Here is a 14191-nt window from a genome sequence, read left to right as displayed (position 1 = left end):
AATGCTGTTCCAGTCTAGAAGCTTCCGATATAAGTCTTTCATGATAGCAGTAATATCTCTGGTTAATTTCCTGTCTGATCTGCCCTTTTTTATTGCCCTAAGTAATTCATTTCCATCCCTGGCAATGCACCTTTTAAGAATTGATTTAAAATTAATACATGAATAAAACAGTATAAATAATGTATGGTTGCTGTATTTAATATTAATAGCCATTAAATGAGGAAAAAAAATTGCATACTTGCAGATGATTTGCAGAAGGACTGTGGGGCCATAATACTACATCTCAAAGAGAGATATCGAGGTTGCCCAATAAGAGATTTTTTTATTTCAGTTGCCTACAGATTTGTCAGGCTTCCCTCCTGCAGGGATTCTTTTGAGAACAGACTTTTGCCTCAGAGTGAATTATTCACTGCTATGCACATTGTGGAAAACATCTCCCAGAGAGCTTAGACATTTCTGTGAATGAACAAGGTAGAAAAGTGTGTTGTTTGCTGATGTAAGAAAGCTGAGTGAGCAGAGCCAGTAGCACTTACTATGGAGCAAGAACCAGCCTGAGCAATGGTGCTCCCCTTGATCTGAACTCAATGGGTAAGAGGATCAGACCAAGGAGAATCATGTGGTGGATAAGGACAGGAGCCATGGTGGAAAATAAAACACAAGCTGGTAGGGCAAGGATCAGAAAGGTAAACTAGTGATTAGAGCAGAGTCCCAGTGCGGTAAGGAGACCAAGACTTAGAAAATGGGAACTAAGGAGTACAAGATGGAGAAGAAAACATTGGGGTAGGCAGTGCCATTCACAGAGTGCTGAATTTCCTAGCTCTGGGCACTCCAATGTGCATTTGCCCTTCTGCTAGCACCTGTGCCTGATAGCTAATGCACACTACAGTGTACCCAGAGCTTGTGGAGAGCCATGACCTTCCCCATTGCCCTGCCAGGAGCTCAAGCAAGCAGAGACCTGGAGGTTTTGTTGCAACTTTCAAACATACCTCTTTCGTATGCTTTTTTTATTCTGGAAGAGAAAGCACATGAAGGCCCTGGCATTTAGGAAACAGCTCCCCTCCAGAAAAGTTGCCCTCCCTCATCTTGACCCTCCACAAGAATCACACACCACTGGCCTTGCTTACTGTGTGGCTCTGCTATCAGACGGGTCAGATGAGCAGAGCTGACTGGCAGGGATGGGTACTAAGGGGGGAAAAGGCTGAGACCAAGGAGACCAACATCCACAGAATGTGTTTGGTTGCCAGCAAGCAAGGGGTTAATGTTAGTCAGAGCCCTCACACAGGTGTAATGAGTCAGAGCCAGGACTGATGGCTGTCAAGGAGGGAATACAGGAAACTTTCACTCTTTAGGAAGGAAGATGGGAGAAAGTATTGTTTTCACACTTGATGAGCACAGGGTTTTGTCTATCAGAACAAGGATTTCACCTTGCTTTTTAATGAGTCAGTCAAAGGCTCCTTTTGTTTCACATACTTTTACACGCTGCAGACACAGCCCTGCAAGGACACCTTACTGCCCTGAAAGCTTTTCTCCTAGTGGCTTTTCCTTACATACCTGCTTGTGCAGTTTTCATCTCATCATGACCTCATGGCCCCCTTGTCAGGTTCACTGGGGAGAGAAGGAGCTTTGTGATGTTTTCACATTACAGAGGGCCTGGTCAAGCTTCAGCTGAAATGGATGGGCTGCTAGAAGAAAAAAAGTTGCTCAAAAGAGAATTTATATGCCTCCAGTGACAGTTTTGTGAATCTGTTAATAATTTTTCAATGTGTGATTATCAGTGAAGCTAAGAAAGGCCAGTACCAAGATGAGGTGGGTAGAGTTCAGAGGAGCTTCTTCCACAGTGAGTTCCTGCAGTGCCTGATCCATGGGTGATTAATCTTCCTTTATTTTTCCTTGTCTGGAACCCTTCTCTGATGCACTGATCCCATTTGTTTCCATAGTCTTCCTAAGAAGAAGGGCTTCTTATTCATTTTTGGGTAATCTTCTCAGAGATAGGCAGTGAGGATTGCCAAATCATCCTAGTGATGACAGTAAATTCTCAAACTCACCGGATATGTTTTGTATACTGGTCACCTGTGATAGCCGCCTGGCTTTAGAGGAAAACAACTTCTATCATTGAACAGCAATACTTCATCAAGACATAGTTTAGCTATAGGGCTCCTGTGCCACAACTCAACTCCAGCATATTCAGCTAAAGATACAGAACTCAGCACCTCCAGATGTAAAATTGACACTCTGGCATTGGGACATGAATGGCCAGAGGCAACAAGATATGCCTGATTTATTTAAAATATTAAAATATTTAAAGTATGTATATAATATTAAATAAAAACAATAATGTGCTGTGTTAAAACATAAAAATCATATAAATAAAATTCTTACAATCTTTAATATCTTTAATATAAATATTAAAATATTTTAAATAACATATAGGACTTAATTAGTTGTTGTGTCAGACTCTACAAATGAGTCTGGGTGCATACTGCAGACCAATGGAACAGTCATGAAAGTACAGAAATTTTCACCAAAATCTCCTGTGCATCCAACATGGACTGAACATTAGCCCCAAACCACATTTGCAAGGTAAGCAACTGCAGAAAGGCCAGTTTTCATTGCTAGAGAGGTTGTTGGGTTTGAAGGGAAAGGCTGGGAGTACAGAGAGAGAAATAGCCAGACTGCAACCTATCTGGATCCACAGAGAGACACTGAAGGAGGCTGATGGATGGGCAGCTATTCCAGGAATGGAGGAGCTTATGGCTGCAACTGCTGCATCTGAAAGGCCAAGAAGCAGTCTGATGGGCCAATGACACAGGGGATCCATTTTGAACCAAGCTGAGGAGTGTGCAGCATCAGGTCGTTTATGGGGCCAGGAATATACCCAAGGAAAGTAATCCTGTGCTAGCAGAAAAGAGGCACCATCCACATCCCAGCAATGTTCTCCCTAAAGGTAAGGCCAACGAGCTTGAATTAAAAAATGCACCAAGACCTGGCCTGTTAGGGATATGTAACTTGAGTTGCTGCCTCGTGATAGGATCTGAATTTAAAGATGTAACTTCTTATTATTTACCCAAGGTCAGCACGGTTAAAATGGTGGTATTTTACCAGAGAGGGAGAGAGTAGAAATGGGTCCAAAATCTGAGGTGTAGGTTTGCTTTGCAGAGAAGATCACATTCATCTCCAAACAGATGACACCTTAGCACCTTCTGCTCTCCTGAGATTTGCAAGTGGCTTCCCCCAGATCCCAGCTGTGCCCGAGCAAAGAATCCCATGCTTGCTACAGGGTTTGGACTTGGACCTGCATGGGAGTTAAATGTGGAGCTAACAGCTAAAATGCAAGGCTGGGGGAAGTCAGACAGAATAACAGAGAGGGGATGAGCAATCACCAGCAGGATGCAGCAAGGGAAATGTGAGCTCCTGAGGGGCTTCCCATGAGTCTGCAGGTGAAGTCTTCAAAGGGGACAACTGGCAGCCAAACCAGCATTTGTCACAAAAATTGTTAGTCGTGACCCTGCTATTTGCTGACGAATGTGGCAAAGCCAGTTCAGGTGCAGGCCAAAAAAAGTAGTGCATAAAACTGAGAGATGGACAAGAGAATCTTTCTGGGCATTTCTGAGATAAAATGTTTCGATTTTTTAAGCTGAGTTGACCAAGAAACTCCATCTTTTCTCACCAAAGGGGAGAAAAGAGGAAGGCTGGGATGGGAAGAAGGAGTAAGAGTCATGCCCAGTCCAGGCTCCCATGGAAGATGGGGCAGCCTGGAGGGACAAGGCCCAGCTCACTGGAAGTTTAAAGAGCAGAGCAGTTTTGATTGCGGCTGAGCCCCATCCCTGTGTACCAGTAGAGTACCTGAGTTATCAGTCCCTACTACAAACTGAGCATCCAGAGACTTTGAGCCCATGGCTCCCAAATTCCCTTTGTGTGTCCTTGCTGGTGACCTATAAAGCACACGGGTTTTGTTGCCTCCATTCAGCAAACCAAGCTTCTTCTCTCTCCAGATTTCCTTTGTTTTTATCTAAAGGGTCTGAATCAAAACAAATGGTTTCTGCAGCCTCAAAACAAAACATAGTCTATATTTAGACATGTCAGAAATTCTGAACAGTAGACCCAAAGCACTATTGTTTCTATTTCTCAGCATTGCCAGTAAACAGAAGTGTATTAGTCTTTTGTCTAGTCCTTCTCTCACTTGAGAAGCCAAGGTTAACACAACAGCGACAAAAAATAACGAGAGTCTGCCCATGTTAGGATATCCAGGTTGGAGGTGAGCTTAAATCTATTGAATAAAAGAGAAAAAAATAAATCTACTGGATAAAATAATTCCTAGTCTTTTTGCTCAGAGCTAATTTAATAGGGCAGAGCAAGGTAATCTGACTAGACCCTTCTCAGTCCATATCTACATTCTATCTGATATCCAAGTCCAAAGCCCCCACCAGCCAGGTGGGGAACAGGCTTTGCTGGAGCAGCCTGATGGGATGAAGTGATCACTCTCTGCATAACAGCAGTTCAAACTCATACAAAGTCTGCTATGATTTTTCGTACCAGAGGAAAAGATATACAGAGTGACCATCAGCAATTACTCTTCAAGCTTGAGTGCCTGAGGAAAGAAGGAGAGAGATGACCCACAAGCACTGGGTGCCCAGAGACCACTGCAGTACCATGGCTTATCTTGTGTACCTAGAGAGTGCCAAACTGTGCAGTCAGACAGAGGAGCTGAGACCCTTCGCCCAGTCCTCTCAGGGCACAGCCCTCCCCAGGCAGTCAAGGCTTCAGGGCCGAGGCCATATATGGAGCAGTGAGCAAACATGGAAAGCATAACTGTTTAAATGCCTGCAGCCTGAATCGCTGCCACTCCAGCTGCTAGGCTTTCTTGGAAGTTACGTCCTGCATTTCCTGGTGGAATGGCATGCTAACAACCAGTGCTCTTGTCAGTTCTGAGAAACAGAAAAGAATGAATTTGTAAGTTTCTGAGTTGCTCAACCATTGCTGTGGTTTGGCAACAAAAAATGTGTAGAAATTTCTTACTACTTACTGCAAAGTGATGGAGAAGTTATCTTGGGACCAAGGTATATTGGGAACACCCTAACATGTGAAGGAAGCAGGGAGCATGGGAGATGGGTTCTAACCAGAGGCAAGAAATGTTGAAAGTCACAAAGATCAAGACAATTTTCAGGGATAGGGACTGCAAGATCTCAGCTTCCTGACAGCCTCTGAAAGTCACCCTTCTGATCATCTGCTCCCCTAGTCTGCCTGACCTCACTTTCCCCTCAATGACATGTCCCTGGTGCTGTCAAATGACCCCCCAATGTCCTTCAAATCTCAGAAACTCAATGGAAGCTGCAAGAGTTAGATCTTCTCCAGCTCCAGTGAAATGTAAGAACCCCATGAGGAAGCCCCTCAGTGCAGAGTCACAGCAGCCAGTGGAGATGGAGCAGGTATGTGGTTGAGAGCAGTCATATCTGATGACATTGAGGCAAACACAGAAGTACAAGACACCCTCTAATTCTTCCAAACAGGGGAACTTGAAGTTTTCTCAAGAGAGAAAACAACTGACCGCATCAGCAATGATAGCTGAAGTCAGACAAAAGACTGCTGAAGTGGACTCCATTTTGGCATGGTACCAAAGGAGTTATGAGTTCCAAGGCTGCACTCACCATGGCAACATCTGTCTAAGGTCTCCCTTAGAGTCATCTCTGTGTTCACCAGATGACCTGAATCAGTTGAAGAGCTGTCATGCCATCGCTGCTGTCATGCCATCATGTTCGGTCCCCAAAATGTGAGACTCTGAGAGAGATGCCCTACTCCAAGTGCAAATGTCAAAGCACACTTGCAGCTGTGGAGGCTTTCCTGGCCAGCCAGGTTGATGCCTCAGGGAAGTTTTCTTCCTCTCTTTATTATGGGACAAAAGAGGCTCTTTTCATAGTCTTCTGTGCTACTTTCCCCTAACAGTTGTCAGTGCCTCACATTTTAGCCGACTTCTTTACAGTGATAAACACCTTTCCAAGACTACCCTCTCTTCATGTATGCAGCGCCAGCTGTTATTGTCAGAGCAAAGCAAGTAGGTTTTTTCCCCTGCCTTGTGGGTTGTGCATGTTGAGTCTAGTCCTTCCAGCCTTTTCTACCTCCAAAAGAAAATACGATTGAATGCAAGGACACCAGCTTTTGCACTCAGGCCCAGAAACTGTCCTATTCTAGAGCTGCAGGAGCCTCTGCCTCAACATGCATATCTAACAAGTGTGTCCTGTTGAGTTCCTTCCCCAGCAGCCTTGAGGATGTGGTCTTGACTTTTACATGACCTAATCATGCCTCTTGCCTGACTGTGTTGTTTCAAAGGCAGAATCTGAAGATTTGCTGTCACTTTAAAGCATTCATCATCCTCTACAGCTCAGTCATTCTGTCATAGGGCTTGGGGGCAGCCTGAGCATGATGCAGCAGTTCAGCTGCCGCAGGGCAGCAGATGCAATCTCTCTCCAGCACGTTCAGGTCTTGTTTGTGGTCAAACCTTTGCTCGTGCTGCATGCAGATGGATGGCATGCACCCACAGGAATCTGCCTAACCCATACACACCCTGCCAGCTAAGTGAGAAAGGGATTTTGGGGTGGAAAGGGATTGAACAGAAGCCATTGTGTTTCTTACTTGCTGCTCAGCAAGCTGCCCAGCTCTACAGGCACTCTCAAAGGCTGCAGGCGAAGTCAGGCAGACACTGCCTGCAGGAAACAAATCCCACTCCCCTGATCATGGCTGTTGGTACCCAGCAGAGATGCTGAGATTTACCTGGACCCCAAGTGGCTGCAGACAGCAGGGCTGCAAACACCCAAATGCAACCTGTCTGGTGACTGCCTCCATGCTGGGGTTGGGCTGGCAGAGCTGCCATGGCCAGGTCTCCATCCTCACCATGAAGGGGCCTCACACCCAGTGACCTATACTTTCCTCCCAGAAGGCCACTCTGGCTGTTTCTGAACGGCTGCCCAAGCAGCATGAGGCAAAACCATGGCAGAGATGGAGGCACAACGGCCCAATGTTATTGACTCCAGCCAGCGAGCGGGCAGTGTAATCTGTCTGCTTTTGTTCCGTTCGCTTGGTGGTGTGCTCTCATTAGCCCCCCACCAACAGTCAACCTGTCAGCAGGTCTGCGCTCCAACTGCCTGACCTCTGACTTCCACTCATTCTTCCACAAATTAATTTCCCAAATTGACAAATTAAAGTGCACAGTATGCCCAAGGTCACTAAATCACACTGGGTTCTGGTAAATGTCAACTAGCGTTGGGGAGAGAGAAACTAAAAAAGAAAAGAGAAAAAAAAAAAGAAAAAATATGGGGAGGGGAGTAATAGAGGGTAAAAAGGGATAAAGGAAAAAGAAATACCATATTTGTTTGAAAAATTGGGCAAAAAACTCTGAACTGTAATTTCCAATTTGCAGAGGATGGTGCTATGTGAGAGCAATTAAAATGGGGGCTGAAATGTGGCTGGCCAGAGCCCTGTGCTTCTTCGGGTCACCCTGATGGCTACCCAAAATGGCCTTGGCTAGCCCATGAAAGTGGTGAAATTGTGAAGCCCTGGCTGGGTCTCATCTCACTTGCAGTGCTACCACACCGACATGTTACAGTTTTTTTCCTGATTCCTGTCAGTCATGTGGGAATCCCAGCCAGGGGCTGGACACAGATGTTAGGCGAGCCAGTGCACACAGGTACCCAGGGAGAGGGCAGGAGGGCAAACTGGCACTGGGCAGCCCCAGGGAGTGAAAAGCATTTACCATTGCACCAAGCCCCATCCAGACTTACATGCCAATAAGCAACATATGGCTGTGAGGGACGTGCAGAGATGTCAGCCCTGTGACTATACTGACACCGTTGCCACATTGTATAATCTCTTCTACAGACCAAATGAAGGCCTTTCTGCCATACCCCCTGCCCACGAGGGGCCATAAAACCTTCAATCTTCAGTGTATCCATGGTCAATTTGTATTTCTCCATGTGCCAGTATAGTCTGAACTGATGATGATATGAACTCATTCTTTCCTCTCCGTTGTATTTACCCACTGCTGTATTTCAAGAAAGCTGCCGTGTCACCTCTCAGCTGCCACTCACTGGTGGAGACCAGAGCTGATACAATCCCCTGATGCTCCTAATAGCCTGTCTCTGCACCTGTACTGGCAGGGCTTCATCTTTCCTGACCATGGCAGACAGCAATGCTGCAAGGGAGACCTCACCCCTCTCCAGTGGCATTAATACTTGCCTGCCTCTTGGGAAGTCTGTGGCTCATATACCCTATGCTTGCGTTTGTCTTTTTTGTGGTGGCATGATATCTCTACTTCTTAGTTACACCCATCAAGTAATACACCCAGGTCTTTCTCTTCTATGCTTGTTTTGAGCTGATAAGCTTCCAGCTTATAGTGGAAATTCATGTTATTAGTCCCTAAGTGCATGACCTTGCACTCTGTAATATTGAATTTCATCCCATTTCTATCAGTCCAGCCCTCAAGGTCAGCCAGTGCTTCCTGTATCATACCCTGATCTTGCTTAATAACTATGCTCCCAAACTTGCTGTCATTTACAGATTTCATCCACACACTCCTACCTTTTATTGTGAGACCAGACTGAAAATATTAAGCAGAATCAGTCCCAAGATTACTCCTTGAGTAACTGGTCAGTCCCTCTCCAGCTTGATCATTCCCACACAAACACCACCTGTATTCATCCCTTCCTTAGCCAGACCTCCGCACAATGTTCTTCTGCCTAACCCCATCATCCCCCACTGAATAAATAATTTCCCATGTGGCATCATATCAAATGCTTTGATGATAGTCAGATAGATCAGCCACGTTTCCTTTACTAGGAAAATCAATTAGCTTTCTTTGATAACATATCAGATTCTTCTGGCACAATTAACCTTTGATAAAACCAGGCAGCATACAATCTCGCTTTCTATTTGTGTCCTTTATTCTTTCCTGTACAGACCCCAAAGATGTTTGCTTTGCACAGAGTGCTGATGAAAGCACACTGGCTGTGCAGACAAAAGCAGCAACTGCTGTCCCATTAGTGGTGTTTTCACCTAGGACGACACCAGAAAGAAAATGCTACTGTTGTAGTGATCCTTCCTCTACTCTGCTTTCTACAGCCCTTCTCCTTGTACAGCGTGGAAGTAGCAGCATTTGTCACAACCCCTGTCCAAATCAAGGTATTGTACCTGGTGTAGAATTTGCTTATGCTACCAAAAATTGGTGTTCATTAAAAACAATAAAGAGCAGGCTAAGATCAGACACTCCCATTCCATTCTCCCTGTGCATGGCACTTTGCAGTCCTGCTGAAATCCATGAGACTGTTCCTGGAGTAAACTATTACTCTATAAACTGAGTTCAGTGGCTGACATCTGGAGCTTGCCTGAGTTGTTTGTAGGATCAGTATGGACAGAGGTCAGCAAGTATGAGAACCTGGCCTACATTTGTTGTCCTCATTCTTTTTGTTGTTTATCAGAGCATTCTTCTGAGGAGTTACGCTTTCAATAAAGTCTACTGTAAGGTTGCCCCTTAACAGACATATAATCATCTATATGCCATCCTGTCATTCAGGAAGTCACTGAGAAGTAGAAAGCTGAGGTTTTACTCTTTCTGCATCAGGACAAAACCATCAGTCTGCATTTACTTGAAACAATGTTGTGATTCTGCAGGGCTCAGTTCTGCACAGCCCACTGTACAGGGAAAGAGATATGGAACAAGACTTATAGCACTGACACCATATGCAGGATATCAAATGTTCAGATCACTGATTTGTTGTAACCCTGGTTGGCAAAGGTTATTCCATGGCTGTAGTGTGGTTCTGAGAAAGGGATCCCTGTACCACTCATCATTCTGCGAGCAGAGGGCAAGGAGAAATGACAACTGTCATCCCCTCCCATCTTCTCCTTCTCAGGGGTCTGTCCTAACCGCACAAGGGAAAATTTGGGTCTTCTCCCTCCAAGGTGAAGCAATGCCTGTTGAAAGAGGGCATGGCAATGCATTCTCTTAAGTCTTAAGAGGACAGCATCCTTTTGAGCAAAAATCCCTCCAGGTTCCCCTGCCCACCAAGTTGCTCTCTGACTTGCAGGAGGGTGGATGATTACTGCTGCTCTGTTCTGACACTTGGAGCTCAGCAGGGAGGGAGAAGGACTCTGCCTCTCAATGCTCAACATTTGCAGCAGCAAAACACTCAGTCGAGTAGTCCTGTATATTTGTATGTGTTTGGATAAAAATGTCATCTTCCTATTAGATATCTGAGGAGAATTCTTATGCACCTTGACTACCTTGCACTGGCATGTATTCTGGGTCAAAAATCAGCTGAGTAGAGTCTTAGTCATAACTCATCTGAACATGGTCAGGCAGGTATGAATCTGTGCATATCACACGGAAACTGTCTAATTTCTTATTCCCTGCTCTCACATGGTAAAACACAGCATAAAAGCAAATCAGCATCTGAAGAATTTTGTTGGGTTGGAGGGAGGGAGTTCTACTATGCTTTATCCGCTTCCCTGTAACAATGACATTGCACCTCTCCAGCTAGTAGTTCAGCTCATAAAATACGCTCATCTGAGTAAAAATGATTGTCACCCAGATGTTTAAATGTTACTTTTAAGACTGCTAATTGATTCTGCTGCTCTGATATCCTCTTGCAAGGGATTCCATAGCCTAGAAACATTAACAGGCAAATGTTCTGGCACCAGCTGTCTTAAGCCTAAATCTAGTCTCCACCAAAAGGCTGGCATTAGATGTCTTCTCATTTTACATGTTTGCATTTTTATAACAACATTCCACAGTTTTAAGGCTACTGTAGGTTGGCTGAAGAATCAATTTGGTGACCTACAACCTGAGTCTTACCCTGGGAGAAGAAAAGCAACGACGCCAACAGAAAAGAAAGCTCTGAGTTATTCTTTGCATCAGCTCTGGAGAGCGTGCACCTCTGAGGAGATGGACATGAACTAATGTGGCCATGTCATTTATTCTCCTGGGTCGAGGGACCTGTCCAACCTAAGTAAAGGAGTATGTTTTGTATCCATTTTGGTTGAAACACATGAAAATTCTATCCTATCTTTCTAGCACTGCATGCTGCTGCCCTTATCTTTCTGCTGCTCATGACAAAAATGTCCTCCTTCATGCTGCTTTTCCACAAACCACACTGGGAAAGCAGGTAAGGGGACAAAAAGTCTGTTACAGCAACTTAGCCAACACAGAACTCCCAGGGCACGAACCAGAATCACTTCTCCCATCTTGTAACACCTAGTGATTTTAATTTTAAGAGAGATCAAGCCTCGCTCCGTAGTCTTGGTGTCCCTTTTCACAAAACACTGGAAGCAAAAACCACAAACCACAGAAAATGTAACAAAATTCAATCAGGCTACCGGTTTAAACCTCTAGCTTGGAGCTGGCAGGGAGACACTCTAGATTTACCCTGGTGAATGTGAGATCAGCATTTCAATCTGTTTCTTTCAGAGCAGTCTGCTAGTTGTGATCAGAGTCTACACATGAGATTTGCTGCTTTCAGTGCTGTAAAATAAAGCACAAAAAAAGCAAATACATAAGTGAAACACAGGCACAGGAAACAAAGGCAAGATCATTTATTATAACCAAAACTTTGCACTTCATGTCACCAAGTGGAATTGTCAGTTTCACATGCATAGCCAAAGAAATCAACCCTAGATCCCAGAAATTATGCTACATATCATATGACCTGCTGGCATATTAATACCCTTCCTTTTAAAATCTTTGCTCTCCCTTTGGAGCCTGCCCTCTCAGTGGGGATCAGACTGACACATTATAGGCTCAGTTTTCTTTCTGAGCTGACAACTTGTCCAGGAAGAGCTGGCTAGGATGTCAGTCTTTGGAGGATACATAGAAAATTCCAATGTGCAATTTGCATATCATCACTTTACTGGAAGGTATCATAAGAAGAAATAAATACTTCTCTCTTCTAGGGCAATACCTTAAGCTTTTAGCCAGTGTATTGCACTTGAATTTAAAAAAAAAAATTACACTGAGTTTCACTGGGTGAAAATCTTCTCAATAATGCTGGGCTGAGAAAAATCCAGTGCAGAAACAACCACTCTGGGTATCTCCCTTTTCCCTTCTCCCCACATCTATTTATGGAAATATTTGGAAATAGAAATATAGTCCTTATTTTTGGTGACTCCAGTTGTTACCTTTTGAAACCTTCTTGAAAAGCTGCCTATAAAAAAAGAACTCTGTATAAAATGCAGCCTAGAAAGATAAAATAGGAAACAAAAAACCTGAGAAATGGATTAGTTGCTTCCACCATCTTCCCAACAGATAGACCTTGATCACAGAACAATCACACCTGAAGTCAGTATTGGCTGGCCTCACTACTGAAAATGATAAATTTGGGGGGAGTTATAAAGAGCAGATTACATAATTATGGCAATATAATATCACCTCATCATTATACTAGAGTGATCATCTTGTAAGTATTTTTACTATCCAACAGAGGCTTCATTTCTCCAATCACATTGCAAGTATAAACTGCATAGAAATAGAATTAAATAAATTTAGTGGAAGAACTTCACCTGGACACCAGAAGCCTCAAAATCATACCAGTCAACTTCTCAAGGTAGCCCCCACATAGGAGTCCAGATTGACTGGTATCTGGGAAATATGTGCCTCCCTTCTCCACAGCCGGGACCTCTTAACTCAGCCATGGGAGTAAAGTCCCCATGCAAGTCAGCTACTGCTGGTGTCCAATTTACAAATAAATCTTTGGGTGATGTCTGTGGTCAAGAGAGGAATAAGTAAAAATCTTACCTTCCAGGGCTGCCAACCGTCATCTTGGTCCTGGGACCCCAGCAGATCTAGCGGGCAGCCCAGTAATGCATGGAGACAGGAAAAGCACTAGCACTGCCGTGTAGCGAACATGCTCAAACACAGAAGCTTTGACACCTCTTTTTTGGGTGGTATCCACTCTGCTTAACTCAAAAAAACTAACAAGCTTTTTATTTTGTCATCTTCCACAATCTCCTACCTCATACCACACTAAAAAGAAAAGTCTCTCGCTGAAGAACAGCTGTGAAAACAGGGGTTATATACACCTTCTCAGCCACCACCAAGTTCCCCTGTAAAGCCTGTCAGAATACAGCCCTCAGTGACCTAGATAAATTGACAAAGGGCAGACCATAAAAGTTTTACAAAGTGAAGAATTTGGTAAACTACCTACATCCTGTGTTTATTCTATGATCTGCTTGTACATGTTTTGGGGCTTTTTTTCACTGGAATATCACAGGAAAGGTATTACCTCACAGACACCCACCACCAAGAAAGCAAGCAATTTAAAATTAGCTCAAACTTGTATTATCAGGATAGATGAAGGATCAGAAAAGTATGAACTCTTTTCTCCCAACTTTTCTTGAGCAAATCCCTTTCTCCTTGTAGGTAATTGCAGAAGTGGCTCTGGGTGGCTGCTTGCAGGGGCCTTGCTATTTTCTCTGGAGACCAATGCCCATATGACCAGCGTGACTTATACCAAGAAGAGACAGCTGTGTGACCAAGAAGAGTTTCTTGTGTTTTGCATCTGAAAAAGAAGGTCACTTTTCAAAAATGTGATGTGCTACAAGTTAAGTCCTTTTGTTTGTATCCTTTTATCCATAAAGCAGAAAGTAAGCAGGCTGTGGCTCCCAAAAGTAGCTTTAAAGACAGACAAGTCCTCCAAGCCTGGAACCACCAAGAGGTTTTCATCCCTGCCGCTCTGAATTCAGCTGCCTCAATGGCTTTACCCATGTTGATCTTGACAGGTTTTTGCCGCAGTCCTTTTGTCATATTCATACTGGTCAAGTCATTGAGAGCCTAACTTGTGTCAGGCAAAAGAACTTTAAGACCTCATACCAGATCTCTGCAGTTAACATGGTACATTGTGAACAAGGACACAGGTACAAGCTGGTGATAGAACCTCTCCTTCATTGAATACCAGAAAAGTCCATGTCTCTTCAGCTAGCACTCACTTAACTTCATCTGTGAGAAGACTTTTTTCTCAAAAATTAAACAAAGATGATGACCCCTAAGTCAGTTAACTGATTAGTAAAAGACATACTTTCCTTCCAGTTTCTCTCCTATTATCATTTGTGGCCAAAAGAGGCCATACAGATGGGCAGATTTAAATATGGGAAATAAAATGTTGTGGGAAGTTCTGTATCCATGACGTTGCTGTTGTTCTCCAAGAATCCCTTT

The sequence above is a fragment of the Pseudopipra pipra genome, chromosome 3 (assembly GCF_036250125.1).
Source record: "Pseudopipra pipra isolate bDixPip1 chromosome 3, bDixPip1.hap1, whole genome shotgun sequence".
Lineage (NCBI taxonomy): Eukaryota > Metazoa > Chordata > Aves > Passeriformes > Pipridae > Pseudopipra > Pseudopipra pipra.
Note: the sequence above shows the minus strand (reverse complement) of the source record.